The 14,311-nt window shown below is 36.7% G+C and overlaps 1 pseudogene; it reads left to right on the forward strand.

Moving 5' to 3' along the window:
• Positions 1–305: 305 nt before the first annotated feature.
• LOC113069076 (echinoderm microtubule-associated protein-like 1) overlaps positions 306–14,311 on the forward strand; it is a 40,422-nt pseudogene continuing 26,416 nt past the window's right edge.

The following is a 14,311-nucleotide window of genomic DNA, read 5'->3' on the forward strand; positions in this document are numbered from 1 at the left end:
CTCCAGTTTAAGTACAACATCTCTAAATCAGTGAGTGAAAACAAACACAAATACCCTAAATCAATAATAGCCCTTTGCCAACTCTAAATATCGATTCTCACCAACTTGTTCCTATTTTAAGACAACTCTAAAGCATTGAAGTCGTTTTTTTCTAGCTTATTTTCTCCAGCAGTGTTTCCTACAGCATCAGAGTGGAGTCAGCTGGAGGGGGAGGGTTTATGTTTTGAGAGAGGCTCCGCCCCTCGTACGCCGATTGGTCCGTTCTTCACTGTCAGATCAGGACTCGCAGACAAGCTCAGCGGAGTGTCCTCGACATCACACAAACACTCGCACACACTCCTCCTCTGAGAGCTCGAGCCCTGAACTGGCATATTTATCTTTTGGAGGTCTCACACAGGAAAACAGCACAGAGAGAAAAAGTGCAAGAAGACCTACATTTGAGAACTTCAGAACTTTTCTTTTTTTGGAATTCTATTCATAGAGAGCGTCTGAGTTAGCGTGACTTGGTGAATGGGTTGTCATGGTGAATGACACTGGCAGGCTGACCCTTGAAGAAGACTGGATGTTGAATGGACAGAGAGCTGCAGTGGACAGCCAGTGAAAGAAACGGAGTTTTCGGAGAAAGGGAAGAAGGGAGGAAGAGAATGGAGGACGGCTTCTCCTGCTACAGCAGTCTCTATGACACCTCCTCACTGCTGCAGTTCTGCAACGGTAAACTCATCATGTTTTCTGTCTTTAGTCTAAGAGCTTGTCCTTTTTATGATCCACATCTCCTCCTGTACAGGTAAACATGTTGCCTCAGCTGGACGGTGGCACCTCAGGTGCAACACTTAACCTCTATGACCTTTTTGAGTCCCTTAACTTTGACAAAGTTTTTAATTCCTCTTGGCTGGGATGGATCAGTTTGAAACGAATGATAGTAATTGACAGTTTTCTTACAGGCTTCTCGCTGATATTCTCTCAAAGCAAGTATATCTAGAAGGAAATCTCTCACGTTATGTTATTCCGGTTCTTAAAGTGTTTAGGTACCTGACGCATATTTGTCATTCCTGAGACTGAAGGTGTTTGGTGCTGTTTTCAGACTGACGTGTTCAATGCAGGGAAAAATCTCTTACACCTTTATTACATCAGACCATTTTCTTTCACTGAAAATGAAACTCAAGACCTTTCCGACAAGCTAAAGAATGAGGATGTCAGTTTTGATTTGTTGGGTTGTTGTCCTTTTTGAGGGCGTTTTTGTTGTTCTGCCATCCTGATTGCGATCTGTAGTCATGTGTGTGTATGCTGGCTGGTGCTTCAAGGCTTTTGGGTGAGGGCTGATGATAAAAGAGGAAAAGAAGAGAGGAGGATGAGGTGGTTATTAAGGGATTTCCTTGTTCCAGGATGAATAAATGTGCATGTCACTGTTCTGTCAAACACCATTAATCTCTTGCATTAAGGAACCTCATATGATGTCTGAAGATCTCCCTGCTCTTTTGTACAATGTGATGCTGTGCTTTTGCATGAGTTTCAACAGTGCATGTTTTATTGAACTGTAGTTTAACCCTTTATTAGTGAGGGTTTATTTCAATCTACACTACACTGCTTTTTGACAAGTAACACATTAAAATAATGACAACATCTTGTAGCAGAAAGACTGAAATAGTAGTCTATTCTTCTACTGTAAATCAACATTCTCTCTTTTATAATTATGTTTGTTCTAGACATGCACAGTATATTTGTATCATATTATAGTGTTATCAGTTAGAGATTTTATAATTTATCAGTGGATACAGTATGCACATATGCTGAAATTTGAAATTTAATTGCATGCTTATATTTAAAATAAATATTTTTTTATAGTGAATCATTTTATTGTGTTGTTTCCTTATAACAATAATAATAATTATTATTATTGAATATTAATTTTATAATAATAATTTTTAACAATTCTTAAATATTGTAAATCTGTATATTTTGATGCCTAAATTCACTTTCAAATGCATTTAAAGCATTTGGTTTCAGTTTTAAAGATTGGTTTCAGTTTTAGTATTTAATTTGAATGCTGACCATTTATCTGTTATCAGCCAAAACATGAACATAACTATCAGCTTATCAGTATCGGCCAGAGTTTTAATATTGGTGTGTATCCCTAGTTTGTTCACTCATTAATCTCCTTTAAAGTTCATATTGCGATTTGAAAATACAACATTAGAGTCATATTTGTTTCTGGGTCATGTGACATGACAAGCTGTATATCTATCATGTGAGCGCTTGGGTGGCTAATGTGTTCCTCAGAGGTTTCTGACTTGTGTTTACACTGAAGTTATGATATCATTGTGCGGTGGCGACACCATAAAAACACTGTGTGATCTTCTCTTTCTTCATCTTGGCAGACATGTAGCCTATACAAAAGTCTTCCATTCAGCATTTAAGAGCCCTTTAATCTGCTCAAGGCCTCATTCATCAGTTACACTCCTAAACATCTTCTTTACAAGTTCTTAAATGTAAAAAGACAATCTCTTTTCTTTTCTGCATTCACTCTGTTCGGCTGAGTGAGTATGAGAGCTGCTGTGATGGCTGGCCTGTATTCTGGCTTGTTAGGCCAGCATAGGACTGTGGGTAATTGAATGAGGATGTGCTGGAGAGCGCTGCGGTGAGGTCATCTGGCAGTACAGTGCTCAGCCAAAGCTCTGGATCTGCTATGAAGTCATTTTTTTCTTAAATGCTTCACGAGTTACTGATCAGCCAATCACACTAATTTAGCGATACTGGGTCAGCAAACTAATTTATTAGGCAGATTCTATAGGCCTTACACCTTCATTTAAAGTGTTGCCAACCTCAGATTCATCTGCTTGTAGTTTTCTTAAGAAAAGATAGACTCTTAAAGGGATAGTTCAGCCAAAATGTATATTATAAAGGCTTAAGGTTAGATGATGAGAAAATGATGATGGTAATGTTTTGGCTGAATGAAAAGAGTCATTTAAAGGTCGATCTTAAAGGCTTAGTTCGCTCAAAAAATGAAAGTTCATATTCTGTTCACTATGGCATTCAATAAAAGATATTTTAAAAAATGTCTTTATTAGTCAGTGCGGGTTCTAAATTATTTTCAGTCCACTTTAGCTTTGTACCAACAAAAACTGTTGAAACATTCAAAATATCTTTGTTTGTGCTCCACAAAAGAAATAAAGTCATACAAATTTGGAACAACATGAAGGTGAATAAATAATGAATTTTTTTTTTGATTGAAGTAATCCTTTAAGACTGAACTTTAAATCATCTCATGCCTTCAGATTAAGACATTTCATCAAACAAACAATAATAAAATATAAAATAAAACATAAAAATGTTCATACAATAAAAGCCAGTGGAATCTAATATTGTTTTGGCCCCCTACCTTCATTGTATTGACAAACACTCGAAACATTCAAAATATCTTCTTTTGTGCTCCAGGTTTGGAAAGACATGAGGGTAAGTGACGTGAAGAGATTTCATTTTTTAGTGATTGACTGTTACATGATTGTTTTCATTCAGCCAAAATGTGACCATCATCTTGATCATTTACTGAAGAGAAAATATCCTCATGTCCTTACTCAAATTAAACATTGGCAGTGAGTTCTGGCGAAGGGAGGAATGGGTTATCTGGTGTTGTGGCATCTAAACGTCTACCAGACGGCTCAATCTTTCTGACTGCTGTTGTCTCATTCAGCTGCAGTTGCCAGGGAAGTGTTCTTGGCACTCGGCTCTCACTTCTTATTGGCTGTCCTTTGAGCCACTGATGGATGCATGTGCAACAGGATTAGGATTAGAGACCTGCTCACGTTACCGACCAAACCAGACAAGAAAACTGAAAGTGAGTGAGAATGAAAGCCATGAACAAAAGCTTCCACTTGCCTCTAAACTTGACCTCTCCACAACCTTAGCAGCAAAAGGTTAAAATTCTAACGCAATTCATAAGAGCCAATTGGGAAGACATCATTTATTCGTAATCTTCTCAATGACCGTACAATGCTTTGAGGTAAAATATTGATATACAGAATATAACTCTTCCAGGAATGCTGATTTGTTCAAAGCTAGACATCGATTTCATTTAGTATTATGGATCTTGTGCTGTTTTTTATTGAGCTGGCTCTCATAAAAAAAAAAAGCATACTGAGGGATAAATCTTGTCTACCGTTAAATGGGTGATATTGACATGGCTGTTGTTTGTCTGTTATGTGGCAGACCCCAGATGACTTGCATTGGCTCTTTATCTGGCACTCTGTCCCATTACGTTACTGATAACAATTCTGAAACCATCATCTGCACTGGCCTTCTATTTGAGAAGACCAAAGCTATTAGTGCTACATGTTCTCTCTCTCTCTCTCTTTTGTATTATCAACATTTTGTATTATCAATGTTAAAAATGCTTGTGTTGCTATTTCTGTGGAATCCATGATACATTTTTCTACAGTTATTTTGATGAATAGAAAGTTCAGAAGAAGACCAATTATTTGAAGTGAATTTGGTAACATGTAAAAGGCCTTAATGTCACTTTTGATTGATCTAATGCTCATGTTTTTTGCTAATGCTTTTCATAATGGTTACTTGTAAATTGTGATGATCTTACCACAAAATGTGGCTATTTTAAATTTTTATATCACATGCTTCCACAATTTCCAGAATAACAGATTAACACTCATGAAACTTTATTGTGATTTACCAAAAGGTGTTTTTCCTGGACAAACTGCATTTTGGCTTTTAGTCACAAGCAGTGCAGCGTTCAAGGTGTCAGTGACATATCTGAAGCACACGTCCTGCTGAAGGCATAGTATTGTGCTATTTTAGTACATTATGGAGGTTTTTGGAATATTCCACTCGCTCATTCACTCTCAAGGGCTTCCAAAACAAAGGGGCTTTTGTGGGGGTGTCAAGCAGACAGGATTATTCAAATTTTGCTTCAAAATATGCTAATGCTTTGCAATGGTAAAACATGGCGCATGTGTTGTGTGGACCAGAATAAGTCCAACCAAAAGGCTTTCTGGGATTTTATATTTGAATTCTTCAGTATTGTTTGAGCATCCTTTATCCAATGGAAATTTTTTGTACCACTGCGAAATCACAAGTGAGAGTCATGGCAAGCCTTTCCCCATGTTCTTTTGTTCAGAACAGATTATGCATGGAGGCAGAAGCATGTAAATATCGGGTAAATGCTCACAACGGAGAGTTATTATAGTATTTTTTATATACTATTATAGTATTTATAAGCACTTTTATTTTTTAAATGTTTTCTGTTTGTTTTAGTAATTTTATCCTATGTGTTTGTCATTTTTATCATTTTTTAATATTTCTATTTAGCTTTTTTATTTCAGTATGTCAGCTTTTATTTTGTATTGTATTTTGCGTATTTTTTCATCTAAAAACTATGTTTTATTTCAATTCAATTAAGGAAACAAACAGTATATATAGTATAGTAAATTTGATATATTATTTATTAATATTTTGAAGTAGCTTTTATTTTTATCTTTTCAGTTTTTATTTTAGTTTAAGTTTTATTATTTTTTTTTTTAATAAATAGAAAGCTTTATTTTAATTTAGTTTTTAGAAATCTTAGTACTTGTTTTTCAGTAATTTGCTAACATTTCTAGTTTTTAATTTGTCATCTAAAATATATTGTTTCAGTTAAGGAAATAGATTTAATAGTTTAGTTTAGTAAGAGTTTTAGTTAACAATAGCAACACTGACACGCTTTCTCTTTTCCATCAGCTCAGTTGTGCTGCACAGGGGCTTGACATATGATTTTCCGCATGTAACATCCAGTGTCGTTACCGCACAGCATCGGCAAACCCACCCAAAGAACAACACTTCAGTTTATTTAAACCACCAACCCACCCACTGTTCTGGGCCATTTGTTTAGTGTACACAATGCCCTGGGTTCTGAAGGAGAAGAAAGCCCAGGCTTTCACACACGCTGAAAAGAGCATTGTGTCAGGAGCAGGAAAGCAGAGCCAGCCATGAGTTAATGTTGCCCTACTTTTCTCCTGCTCTGTGAGTCAGACCCTCTGCGACTCCTTCAAAATCCTCAGTCTCCACTCCTCCTTCCCTGCCTCGTTTGCCACCAGAGCTCCCCGCCGCTTGTGCCATTTCTCAGGAGAGCATGAGTCAGCACAACCCGCAGTTTCTGCTGTACTCCAGCGTGCCTTTTCCAGGTCGGTTTTGTCTTCTCATCTCTATGGTGACTGTGCTGGACTGAGAGGGTCTGCCATAAAGGGTGGGTCCCATGAACAGAAGCCCTGGCTGATTAAACATGGAGATAAGTGTTTTGTTGTTTAGAGAGTTGTGTGTGCCGTTCTTCACTGTGGTTGACCTGTGACTGAACGAGTGAGCTTTTTTCATTGATTAGTCTGTCGAAGTGGAGTTCAAGGAGCATGTGGGTGGGGTGAGTAGCATGACATGATGTGTAGCTTCACTTTTGCAGCACTGAGTCCTTTAGAGTGTTCTTTAAATTGTCTATAAGTGCGTTTTGTTGTTCTCTTGACATGCTAAAATGCACAATATTAGTTTAAAGCACTTTTGAAATGGCAATTTGTGTTTTTAAAAGAATAATTTACCCTATCTCTAATCATTTATTTTTTTGTTTACTTTACAGTTATCTCTTTAAAATTATTAAAAGGAAATTGTTTAATTAATATCATTATTTATTCATCCTTGTGTCATTCCGAACTTATATGATTATTTTGTTTTTGCTTCTGTAAATCATAAATGGAGACATTTCCAAGAATGCTCCTGCTGCTCTTGAAAGTGAGTAGTGACCAAGGGATGCTAAGCTCAAAAACGACAAAAATAAAATTAAAGCAATCCATATGATTTATACACTATATTCCAAGTCTTCTGAAGCCATACAGTAAATGTCAGAGAATTGAGGGAGAACTGACCTTTTAATAAAAAGTTACTATCTCAATACTTCAGCACGCATGCAGTCAGTTGATCAAAAGTGACAGTAAACAGAACTTTAATGATACAAAAAGATTTCTATTTCATATAAATGCTGTTCTTTTGTACTTGTTATTAATGAAAGAATCCTGAAAAAATGTATCAAAGTTTAAATCATGTAACACGGAAGACGGGAGTAATGGCTGCAAAAAATTTATCTTTGACATCACAGGAATAATTAAGGTTTTAAAATGTATGCAAATAGAAAATACTTATTTTGATCCACACAATTTTTACAATATTATTATTTTACTGTGTTGTTGGTCAAATAGATGAAGCCTTGTTGAGCAGGAGGCACCCCCCTCAAAAAACACCTAACGTTTGAACAGTTTTATATATTAGAGTGTGAAAATAATCAGTTTATTCATGAAATTTAAATAGAAATAATTCATTCTTTAAAATATCTCGATCAGACTGATATTATTAATCAGCTGATATTTGGCCAAGATCTCATTTGGTCAAGATCCTACTGACAACTTTGCTTATTGACTTTTTACATTTTTATTTGTGTAAATATATAGAGTTATTTTGTGTACAACACATTTCTGCTCATTTTGCTCATATTTCTTGAATAATGCATTTAAACCTTTATAATATTATTGCTAGCAAACAATTAAAACATTGAACAGCTAAACCACATCTCTGGCCAGCAACTCATTTGTAGGACAAAAACATTTGCCAGTTTTGATCCCATAACAACACAACAGGCTCTGTTTTCAGTAGTCTCATGAGCCCATATATCAGAGTGTGTTAGGCCTGTGCACTTTCTCCCAGAGCACAGGGATAACTGCTGATCAGGATCGGCTCAGTTTCCCTTTAATCCTCTCTTAGCCCGACCACTTCCTGTATCCTAACAGCGAGGCTTGGGGCTAGAGCTCTGTTGTCCCTAAAATACCCCTCTTGTTGTTTTCTTGCCAATGAGCAGGGTGGTGGGGGTGGAAAACACCCTCCTCTGTGGTTCATATAAAGTTGTTTTCTCTGCCTCCCTGGCTGCCTGGAGGAGATTAACAGGGAACAACGGGCATCTCCGCATCACTTGTCACTGACTGGTGTCTCTCTGTGGGGATGGAGGCTGGTAGGATTAATGAACACACACGTAAACACACATATAGCATGTCTTACACATGCAGCATGCTAACAACTTTTTCATAGTAAGGAGTGCATGAGAGGGAAGGAGAAAGATAAGATGTACACTAATATCCCATCAAGCAGTTTGGCAAACCCTCTCCTCTATTGTCCTCATTTTATAATTCCATCGTCCTTTCATTAGTGGTGTTTGCTTAGGGACTGTTCACACCGGATATGTTCTTTGATCGTTCTTTGATCTGTCTGTCTTTTTAAATTCACAATGTGATGGAAGTAGCGACAGAAGGATAGTGTATTGTGATGTGCATCCAAGTGAATTGGATTATCAGGAAAGAAAGAAAAATATGTAGTATGAAAGTCCATTAGTTGTTGATTGAAAGGAGGAAGGTCTCATTATGAACTTGCAGTCAGATATATATATATATATATAGTACAAAAATATAAATTATTATTATTATTATTTCTTTAGTAAATTGTTAATAAATCCTTCAGTTCTTGATCTTCAGTTTCACTGGAAGATCAAGTTATGACATTTGTATTTAAACAATATCAATGAAAAAAGAAACATGCATTGTTCAATCATTCACTACATTCAACAAATTTAATTTAGAAAATGGTTTGAATTTTCATTTGATGCCTTTAAATATGCATTAGATGGTGATCTTCAACCATTGTGATGTGCCTCTATTTTTTTTACATCTTGCGCCATGAGTAACGCTTTTTTAAAGACATTGTCTCAAGTTAAAATAAGTTTGACTTTCAATACAACTGGAGCCTGTTTTGTTTTTCTGTGCTGAGTCTAGCTGTTTCTGAATGCAAGAACCACCCAGAATGACTAAGCAACCACATAACAACATGTAAAAAACACTTATACCAGTAACTGCATAGCAACATACTCAGAACATCCTACCAACCACATAGCAACACACTAACAACATCCTAGCAACTGCATAGCAACAAGTCCAAAACTTCAGAACACCATAGCAACACCATGGCAAGTGCATAACTCTAACACACTCATAATACCATAGCAACCGCATGGCAACATAGTAACAACTGCAACTGCAACACTCTAAAAAACACTCCAGCAACCACATAGCAACACATTGGTGGTGATACACGGGGAAACTTTTTTAACAATGTTGCCGTCAACAGGCAACCAGAGCCCACCACTGACCAAAAGTATCCAGACCCGTGTATCATCACCGTTATCTTAACAACGGTATGCTAAAAACACTCACAAAACTTTAGGAAACACATAGCTTCTTGCTGGCAGCCACCCACAACACCCTAGATTTGTGGTGATAAGACTAAGTCACTAAACTCCAGCGGCATTTACTATTCAGAAAATGTAAAAATCAAGTCAGTATTGTTAAATTGTAAAGATTAAGCCTCAATTATAAAACACAGGATTTTAAATCAGAATTGTAGAAGACATCTGCATTAATAGGTTGATTACAGCTTTACCTGAAGGTAGATTTTGCTGATGTAAGTTGGATTGAATCTCTGGCTCTCATTGGGACAGTTTGGCACTGCTCATCACCTCTTCCCTGCTTTCTCTCTTTCTCCTGCTCTTTTCATGCCAGAGGTCACAGGTGAGGTCTTTGGGATGATCTCATGCGTCTATTTTTACCTCCCAAGTCCTGTTTGCTAAAGGCCATCTTTTTTCCTTATTATATACCTGTAATGTTACAAATAGCTTGGCATCATACTGTTCTCTTGCTTCATTCTGGGCTTTGCTGGATTTTATAACAGTGCAGCCACTTTCTTTGAATCACTTACACTGTGAGACAGAGCACCGTTTTACTATCGCCAGAGTTTCCAGATGGGTGCTCAACGAACTGACCTTGGATCTGTGAACTCAGGTCGCAAAAACAAAGTGGTTGGGAAAACAGGCGGTTGTAATCCTCTTAAAGAACAAACTCACTTTCTCTCAAAGATCCTCCCTGTGTCTCTCAGCATGAACTCTTTATGTAAGAGGCCAGTCTCAGTGGCCAGATTGCTGATGAGAATCGTTTGTGAAAAGCTCTAGGAGGATTCACTTTGAGGAATTTTCACTAGAAGGATGCATTTTGTTAATAGCACTGTCACAAAAACTGGTGAGCTGCCCCACATGGCAAATATATATATATATATATATTTTAATATTTCAACATATTTCCAAAAACACAATATGCAGTTTTGTTTATATTTTATTTGACATATTTTGCATTAGCAAATCTTGGAAGACAAAAAGTCCACTGTCAATAGTGTAATAATGCATGAATCAATACTAAAAGAGTCACTTTCAAACTATGCAGCATCATGTTGGTGAACACAGTGCATTTGTGTGACCAACTTGAACCCGTTGTGAAATCAGCATGGTAAAATCTTTCTACCTCCATGTGAAATTCCAGATTGTTAAGATTCCTATGGAAATTGAAAAAAAAATTGCGTAACAACAGAAAATGTACCCGCACCTTTAGAAATGTGCAATGTAATTGGCATTGTACAGCAGCTCTATTAAGCCAGATATGGGATAGTTTAAATTTGCCTTCATCTTATGGGTAGACAAGCCTCCAAAGTGAAGGAACATGATCACATTCACTGTTAGCGTAATGATAATCCTTAGAAACCTTAGCACCCTGCTCCTGTTGAGACTCATCTATGGGGCAGATACAGGGTTTGAGTGAATCAGCTAGTAGGTTCAGACTCCGAGAGAGACCAGAGATGCATTATTAATCAGCCTCAGTGCTTTGAGGGAGACATTAAAGAGAGTCCGTTTTGCTTTGATAATCCATCCACTGACACTTTCTACCCTGCCCTGCCTTTATGCAGTTTATATCATTATTCAAGGATTTAAAGCATTATTATTAGTATTTTTTTTATACATTTTTTATACTAATATATTGATGAGTACCATTACAGTTAGTAGACTAAATTGTAAATGTATATTTTTAAGTTGTAATTTAGTTTTTATTTTAGGAACTATTATTATTTTTAATCAAAGTGTTGTTAACATTAATGAAAACATTTTTTTAACTGTTAAATGTATGTTTTTTTTCATTTGCTTAATTTCTAATTTAATAATTTAATACATCTGTTTCATTCTTTTGTTTAATTTCATGAAGACCAGTAAATAGCTGGTGAGATGAAACTTAAACATTATTTTTAGTAAGCATTAAACATATTTTTTGATAATTCACCTGATATATGTTTATATTTATTAAGTACTCAATACGAAGCATTTCGAGTTTGTGTAACACTGGTTATTTCTAAGATTTACATATCTTGCAGATAGGTTTGCACTTCCAGGACTTTCTCTGAGCAGCATGGATTCAACATTGAAATTCTTAGCAGTGGTTTTAAAACAGCGAATGAATGTCTGTGCTTCGTCAGGCCAGTAGGTCAGGAATTGGACTTCAGTTTCAATCTTATTTTGTGTGCAGTCTGTCTTTTGGTGGACAAGTCTGTCTGTGTGAGATCAGTCCTGTCACTCTTTCTTGGGAGGATGGGGGAAAAAATTCAGTGTTATTAAGATGGATAGGTATTAAATTTAACTTCAATTCATGCACCAAACTGTCTAAAGCAAAATGGGATTGAGCCTCTCCTAGAGACGGTTATCTGAAACAAATAGACTGGTTTGTAAAACTGATCAACTGTTTTACTCTGCTGGGGTGGGGTGTAGATTTTCAGTGCACTGTTCAGTTTTTGGTTCAATCTTCTGTCTAATCGCCAGATAATAGTTATGAAAGAGCTGTTCAGTGTTGGGAAGTTAACTAACAGAAGCTAGAAAAAGATTAGTTAGGATTGCGATGTGCTATCTAACAAACAGTAATTTCCTTTACTACATGAAAGCTAGAGATGGGCTGACGTCCAATTCAATCACAGTGCAACTGAACGAGATTGAATTCAGAGGGAAATGGCAGAAAGGCAGAGATAGAGAGAGACAATGGCAAGGGAAGTGCATCGTTGGTCTGAGCGGTTGATTTCTGAAACATATTAGATTAGAAGATATGGACGGCTGCCAATGCGTCTGTTTTAACATAGCGAACAGCAACAAGAATTGCAAGTTGTGTCAGTTCATGCTGCACTGATATATTCCCACGAATGTTTTTAATGTGGTTGAAGTGCCCGCTCCCTGATACTCACCTGCAGTCATGTGTAGCTGGAATCTATGTCGCTCAGGGTGCCCCACGACGGCCATTCTTCTACGTGTGGCCCACGATCACAAACTCGCCAGTATAAACAGTAGCCAGAGGTTATGACTAGTAGTCACCCTCAGTTACCCATGTACAACTTAGTTAAAGCTCAAAACAATAATCAGCGTTTATGCTAGCACTACCTGTCTAGCCCCCAACAGTTACATAACTAGGTACAACTTAAAGCTGAGACAATAACCAGCGGTTATGACCAGTAGTTTGACTAGCCCCCCATAGTTAATGCAACTGAGTACAACTTAACTAAAGTCAAGCGGTTAGTCAGAAATCTAAAATCTTACCTGATGTGCCCTATGCTCCATCTAGCCTGAGTTTTAGTATGCAATTAACCCTGGACGCAGATTTGCAGAAACATAGCCTTCACTTAATCTACTTGAGAAAATATTTCTGAGTAAGTCAGAGTAAATCAAATGTAACAATGTATTATCAGTCAGGTAAAGATTATGCCAATTACATAGCCAATTCATAAATATCAAATCAATACAAGACATCAAATTCTCAAAGATGAATCTAAGAGTAAAAGATGCATACCAGACTTTTAGAAAAATAATGCATTGACATTTTCATGTAATAATTTTGAGCTGAGTAAGTAGAAGGAAGCATGGGTGAAGGGATTTAAAATAAAACAAATGGCCAGAAGGGAAGGAGGTCTCCTGCACCTCCACTCTGTGGGGTGTCTCGAAGATGCCTGTGCATGTTTGTATTGTCTGTTTCTCACGAGATCAAAGTATCTCAGGTTCTTTCATCCTTACAATGGAGAGCATTAGCGTTTTAGAAGGAATAGAATTAAATATGTGTTTAAGCGTGTGTTTACATGCTCTATCACATGCACTTTTGTAGAGTGCGGTTTCATTTTGTGTATTTTGCCAAATGAGCGGGAAGCACTTTTAGGCTATTGAGCAAATGTAGTCATTTATTGTTCTGGTTATTAGCATTACGCCACCAGCGGCTTCAGTATGGTTGAAAACTATGTTTGTGCGTGGAGAAAAGAGAATAATCTCCCCATGGAGCTTTTGAAAAGATGAATCCGTGGGACGGCCTCAATCAATGATTAATATTTTCTATCAAAGAGGCAATTTCTTTGCAAACAGCATGATTTGCGGCTCTAATTATTAGTAGTCATTTTTTATTAGGTTTTGTCTTTGTTGAAGTGCGTGCGTGCGTGTGTGTATGTAGGGATTCACAGTGTATGTTCCTTTGTTCATAATGAAAAGCCTTAGCATAGCGTAGTCAAAACCTTCAGTGATCCAGTAACAGAAACCTTTATCAATGCTGGGATATCTGGATGGTTTTTCCCAATGCAGAGGGCTGAAGTGTGCCGGTCCGTGCAGGAAAATATATATCTACGGGTTATCTGAATATCTTGACCAAGTGAAATAGTGTTGCATTAAGAGGCTCATCTTCAAGAGGCGATTAATCACCACTGAACATTTAAAGATTATGATCGTTTTTGCAGGGCAAGCAAATTAATATTAAGTGGAATGGCTGGAGGCCATTAAATGTGCTGAGCTGATGTGTGTGTGTGTGTGTGTGTGTGTGTGTGTGTGTGTGTATAATCATACAGCTCAGCTGAGGTATGGAAACATTGAGTGATTGAATGTTTGCAGTGGAAGGTACTTATCTAAATTTCACTTTCAAAACTATCCATTTTTTATTTTGCCTGAAGCTTCCCATCTGCCAATTATTCAAGCTGATGGGACTCATAGTTGGCGTTATTCTAATTCAGGTCACACTCGCTATGAATTCATATTTTAAATGGTATTACTGAATGTCAGTTAACTGAGACGTATTTAGCATAAATTGTTAATCAAATGCTGGTAACACCTTTTCAGTAGGTTTCAATTTGTTATCATTAGTTAATGTATTAAATATTAGGAAACAAACAAAAAAAAATACTAATTAACACTAATATACATTAAAATTAACATTAACCTAGATTAATAATTAAAAGTATTTAAAAGTAATTAAAAGTCATTAATAGTTCATGATACCTAATGACAAATATTAATGAAATTAACCTTATTGTAAAGTGTTCAAATATGATACCAGTCTGACCTTAAACAATATTAAAAAAG

This window comes from Carassius auratus, unplaced genomic scaffold (assembly GCF_003368295.1).
Source record: "Carassius auratus strain Wakin unplaced genomic scaffold, ASM336829v1 scaf_tig00000779, whole genome shotgun sequence".
NCBI lineage: Eukaryota > Metazoa > Chordata > Actinopteri > Cypriniformes > Cyprinidae > Carassius > Carassius auratus.